Source organism: Miscanthus floridulus, chromosome 13 (genome assembly GCF_019320115.1).
Source record: "Miscanthus floridulus cultivar M001 chromosome 13, ASM1932011v1, whole genome shotgun sequence".
In the NCBI taxonomy this organism is placed as follows: domain Eukaryota; kingdom Viridiplantae; phylum Streptophyta; class Magnoliopsida; order Poales; family Poaceae; genus Miscanthus; species Miscanthus floridulus.
Genome location: NC_089592.1, coordinates 25,408,532 through 25,414,919, shown reverse-complemented (window position 1 = coordinate 25,414,919; position 6,388 = coordinate 25,408,532).

The following is a 6,388-nucleotide window of genomic DNA, read 5'->3' as shown; positions in this document are numbered from 1 at the left end:
AGTATTTCTTTCTTTCTTGTGCATGTTGCAAAATATCCAATAAGGAAACACTAAAGGATTCAACTCTTCGATTGTGTTTTGTACACAAGTCATCACCACCTGTACCTTCGAAGTAAGTTTCCTTGTGCTCAGGTTTTTGACTTATTTGTGTTGCCTTGTGTGATTAATTGTCGTTGGTAACATTATCTATAGGGAGCCTAAGCAAGTTGGCCTTCTAGTCTTCATCTGCTCTTCTACTGCCATTGCTTGATTGGTATGCTCTCCATTTCTTATGAACTTTGTCTCTTCTTTTGGCATAGAATTGCAGGTTATGTGTGGTCTATGATGTGATGATTTTGGTTTCTTAAAACTAGATTAAATTTTCCCTATAGTTCATGTGCATGACTTGTGGTGAGATGATGTTTTCAAGTGTGGTGAATTAATTTGATTTGGACAGTTCTTTGAAAGGATCCTTTTTTTTGTTGAACAACACATTCTAAAATGAGAACATATGTGTATATATTTCACTAACTGCCTCGTCCATATGAAGGGTCAGCACCATTCTAGAGGCTCGTGGGAGATGCATTGCATGGCCACATGACAGAGTACTGTGTAACCTCTCTATATTCTTGAAAAAATGATCATTATATTTTGCTGATTACTAATATATTTGTTTTCTACTAGATGAGGGATGACAAGAAGTCACCGCAGCACTCAAAAGGTGGTGGCACAGGAAGGCCATCGCAGCTTGAAGGTATTTTACTTGAACATTTTGACTTATATATGTGATCCAAACTGGTGGAAATGTGGGAAAGCAATGAGGCTGTGATAGCGAATGTTTTGATTTGATAAATCTGCAGTTGAATTATATGATTTGCCAATTAGATAGTGTCAAACCCGAGGGATTGATGCTCCTTGAAGAATATTTGAGCCATTTCTGAGTTCTATATGTAGATGTAGAGAATTGTGCTCCTGGGTTGTAGAGTCTAAGTGGCTGAAATTAGCATGGGAGTATAAATAATAAGTGAAAAAATAATTTCATCCAACCTGCACCTCTATTCTGCTTCACTTGAAGAACTCTACAGCCTGCTGCTGCGTGGTGGTAGTTTGCAGCAGCGATAATTGTGTGCTAATTATTTAGACGACATAATTCTGGGCTCCAAGCCCTCCAGCACTCCAGCAGCCATACATATACATGCATGCAAATGGTAGTCTGCTACTTATATATGGATCTATCAATTGATGGTCAGTAAAATAACAATCCACGGCCGGAGCCATATCATTACATTTCCAACCCATGCATAAATTTGTTTTGTTTAGAACAGATAAATTTGTTACTACTAGGTCACTGGAGGGGGCAATCCAAACCTGCACATCTAGTTTGTCTGCTTGCTTGCATTGTTTGTTAGGACCAGCTGAGACTGATGATTATTCAGACCACCTAGCTAGCTGTGATCGCTTAACTGCAGTTCTTGTTGCCACACTTGGATTAATCAACTGACAAGAGAGATCATAATATATAGTCGTTTTTTCTCATGTTTTTTTATCTATAATATATATAGTGACCATGCTGATGAGATTTTATAACTTTTATTAGCTAATAACTACAGCAATACAGAATTGCAATCTTTTTAAGCAAGAATGAACCCCACATATCACTTCAATACATATCACATGGAAAAACCTGTAGGCATACTGGTAAAAATAAATGGAATACTGTGAATTTACAATGGAAACTAAACTTTGGTTGCAACAAATATTGAAAGGAGATAAGCTATCAATTATAAACTGAGGTGTTGATTTAGAGTCTAGTAACCACTCAAGCTATCAAATTGCTGCTGCTGCTGCTGCTGTTAATGATAGCATAGTTGCCCACTTACAGTATTACTGTTTCACTATTTGCACCTAAGAGTTGATGATACTGACCACATTTCACTGATATTTTGCCTTTTTCAGGTTAGGTACTTAAGCTATGTGGTGTTGCTAAGTATTTTGGATTGGCACCCTTTTGAGGTTCGATCAGAGAGCTGTTACATGTTCTCTGGCAGCAACCATATGTGCACCAAGTTGGTGTTCAAGTATTTTGGAGTGGCAACAAGCAAGTGTTCGAGAATTGCTGCAGGAAGACATGTTGCAGTTCTATTCTTTTGTTTGCACCTACTATCGTGTAGGCCAAAGACATGGAAGTGTTGTATGCCACGTTTGTGCCCAAGTAGTCCGGATCTATTGATCTCTTAGCTTTAACCATAACTAGTTAGTACAAGACTTAGTGTATGTCAATATATGTCTGGTAATGTCTAATCTATATCCTGGACCTGTATATGTATGGCGCCTCTATGTAATGTGATCATCACTTGACCTGTGTTTGGATCTATATGTATTGACCTGCTATATATATATATATATATATATATATATATATATATATATATATATATATATATATATATATGGAGAGGCTATTCAGTAGCCGGCTACAGAATAAGTTATTCTGTAACCACCTCCATTTACCATAATTTTATATACTAATTTACCGTAATGTCAATACATATTTACGATAGTTGGGTTACTATAACACACGGGGATATTTACCATAATGTTATATTAAACCACTTAGTAAGGAGTTACTATAATCTCGTAAATTAACATAGTAATTATCGTAACTCAAAGTGGCTACAGAATAAGTTATTCTGTAGCCAGCTACAGGATAGTAGTTCTATATATATATATATATATATATATATATATATATATATATATATATATATATATATATATATATGATATCTATTTGGTGTATGTATGGAAGATGTAATATATTATTTCTATAAATCATGTGGATTTGCTCAATGTGATACCTACTATATGAGCAATAGTGGATTTTTCAAATTATTTAAATTGTATTTGTTTATATCTATATCTGCAATACAGTTTTACTGACACTTTTATTGCTGGACAGGGTGTGATTCACTAAACACCATGGAAATGGTTTCGCCAACATGCAAATTGTTGGGAAAGGTCTTAACTGTCGGCGTAGCTCTTAACTGTCGGGAAAGGGATAACTGTCGGCAAAGGTTGTAACTGTCGGCATAGGTGCAACATTTGGCTACGCAAAAAGTGTCGACGATTCCTTTAAGTGTCGGCAAAAGTTTCACCGACAGCTTATAGCACGACTGTTTCTAAACTGTCGGGGAAACTTTTGGCGGGAGGTTAAGTGTCGGCAAAGGTGCCCTTTGCAGACAGTAGAAAGTGTCAGCAAAGGTACATCGTGTTATAGTGTTGGCAGGCAGTTGATGCTTTGTAGACCCTCCTCTCCTAGTCATACTACTTCTACCCCTCTCCTCTCCTGTCCTCTACTCCTACTTTTCCAACTCCTCTCCTCTCCTATACTTCTCTACGATAACTATTTTCCTTGACATAAATTTAGGAGAAGAAATGGCCAAACTCCCTTCGCCGGATCTGCCAGATAATTATGCATTTGATCTGGGCTTCCAACCAACATTGGGGAGGGCAAACCACCCATATCCAAGCATTGTAAGTAACATGTTTTAAAGACACCTCTAGATATTTTATTCTGATATATATAATTTTTAAATGTAGACAGTTCAACCTATCCCATGGCTCAGAGAGAGACTCTCAAATTTCGAGGTTGATTACCTCAATGTTGGTACATTCCCTATGTTGGTACATTCCCTATAGATGGTGGACTCAAGCAATGTTGAATTGGGTTTTCCATTCTAGCTAGGGCGGGTAACCAATAAGGTCTAGTTTTATACATCGAGAGGATGGGCAGTGCACAATATCACGATATTAGTGCGTAAAAATATGTTGTGCAAGAATGTTTAAGGATGCTTCAAAGAATTGGGTGCAATATTCCTACATACTCCTCCATGAGGATTGAATCTTTGGATGTGGGCCTCCACCACGATATTGGGCATTATTGTGCATAGCTCGCTGAGAACAACATAAATGATGTGGTCAGTCTCATAACTTATATCCAGATTAATTGTTATGTCTATATATATGCATGGTTCTCATAACCACATTTTTTCCAATAGAGGCAGATTGAGGAGAATGGCGTAACATATGCAAGTGGTAGCTTTGAAGCCATTATAAACCAGGCCATGCATCAATTGGGTCGTTATAGATCAGAATTTGGTGGCCCTGTTCTCACTTCAGAGGGAATCCAGGAAAAAATTCTTGTGACTAGGAGAGAAGGTTCTCGACCAATGCTGATCGTCGTCAATAGACCTTGTGAGCGATATTATGAAGCAAGGAAGAGTGCACTAGTAAATACATTGCGCTACATCAGTGACATTTGGCATATGAAATCAATGATCTGCACTTCTCCGAGTACTTGGCATGATGTTGGGAAGTTCTAGAAATTTAAATTCTCTGATCTAAATTATTATCGTTTATAATGAACAAATTTAAATTATTATGTGTTTGTAATGAAGTAATCTAGATTATTATGGGTTTATAATGTATATATCTTCTTGTCAATTAGCTGTTGATATAATATCCTTGTGAATTATATATTATATAGATATATTTATGTATACATGTTCTGGTCAGATTTGAATTTTGGAATTTCAAATTTTTGTTGTAAAAATGTACTGTAGAGTGAACTGCCCCTACAAATGGAAATTATTGGGGTGGCTAGTGTTACAACCGCCCCTACAAATCATTTTTGTGGAGGCAGCTGGTGACACAAGCTGCCTCTAAAAAACGATTTGTAGGGGCGGCTTGGTAACCGCCCCTACAAACCCTTGATTTGTAGAGATGGTGTGGTAGGGGCTGCTGGCAAACCGCCTCTACAAACCATCGCCAGTCACCCGTACAAATGTTTACCGTAGTAGTGTGCAAAATGCATATAAACGTATCTTCGTACAATGAAGTGAGTCTCAATTTACTTAGTAGTGTTCTCCCTGAATTGAGCTTGGAGCCAATCAATTGTTCCCTTTTGCACCTGGAAAGCCTTGGCCAAGACATCACCTGATATTGGTGGTTTTTGATCCAAAGACTGCATTGGCAATAGTAATAGCCCCAGGGTTCTGGCTGCTTAGTGCAGCGATTGCGACAGCTGGCTTGTCACGGATCGGGTTGAATTGGAAGTGTATGAGTCCTTGGCGGAATACAAACACGTCACCCTTATTGAGAACCTTGGCGAATAGCTTGTTACCATTGTCTGTGTTAGAGGTGATAAATCCAACATAGAGTGTACCCTCGAGCTCAGCTAATTAATTAAACATTTTCTTAATCATTTTCACCTGGGTCTTGCATATTCTCGGCCCGCCAAGCCCAGACGCAAGCCGAACTTCATGTCTACTCGATCCCGCTTTCTTCGGATCCAGTTCATCGGAGGATGGATCTTTTCATCCTTCGCATCCCGTTGATCGGAGGATTTTGTTTTCATCATCCTTCGGATCCCTTCGATTCCCGGAGAGGAGCTGCGGCAGCGCTGTTCTATTTCGCGTGAGGAAGTCCGCGCGACAGCGCCGCTTCCTGATGGACGTCCGCTGCTGGCTGCTACTGCTACTCGTGTGTCGTGTGTGAGGCCAGCCACCACGACGGCGGCCATGGATGATGGATGCCGCTGCTAGCGCTACCGACGAAGCAACGCATCAAGGTGCATGTCGATATATATGCAAGCAGTGAATAGGAGCAGAATCCGAAACAAAAGCATGTCGAGAGGATTACGTTCGGCTTTGGTTCCAGCTGGGCACGGGCTGGATAGGGACGCTCCGGGCCCAAGCCCATGTGTGACACAGGTGAAAAATAAAGAAACATTTAATTAATTAGTTAGGCTGCATTGAGATACGTGTATTTTTTTTAAAGAGGAGTACTGGAGCACATGTCGTTTATTTAAATTTCAACTCAGGTAAATAAGTCCTTTTGAACGGTGCGGTTTGTTAATTGTTGCTGGGTAATATGGAGAGATGATTAAGATGTTGATAACATGGAGAGATGATTTATTTTATTTTCTAATGGTGATTAAGACATTCCCAGAAGCAGTTGCTGATGGTGGACTGTGATGGTTGAAATTGTCGATCCATGCGCTTGTGCTCACATACGAATAGAGAGAGTCAACTCCTCATGTTTCCAATGTTTACATGGTCATCATTTTTTCGGGAGCTGACATACATGAATTAATCGACTGGAATGCTTCCGTACCAAGGCGGGGCACGAACTGGTAAAAGCCTAAAAGGGGTACCTAACGCACACGCTTTACTTTTGAGTTAATCTGTGGTGAAGCCTCTATCCATCATCTGTCCTCCGTGCTTCACCAGTGAGGTCATCCCGTAAGCCTGCCTTAACACATAGCAAAATGTTAACTTTCTATTCACTGGATCCCTAACATTTTGATATGATATCGGCGCTTCATTAACGTCCTGCTGCATCTGATAGT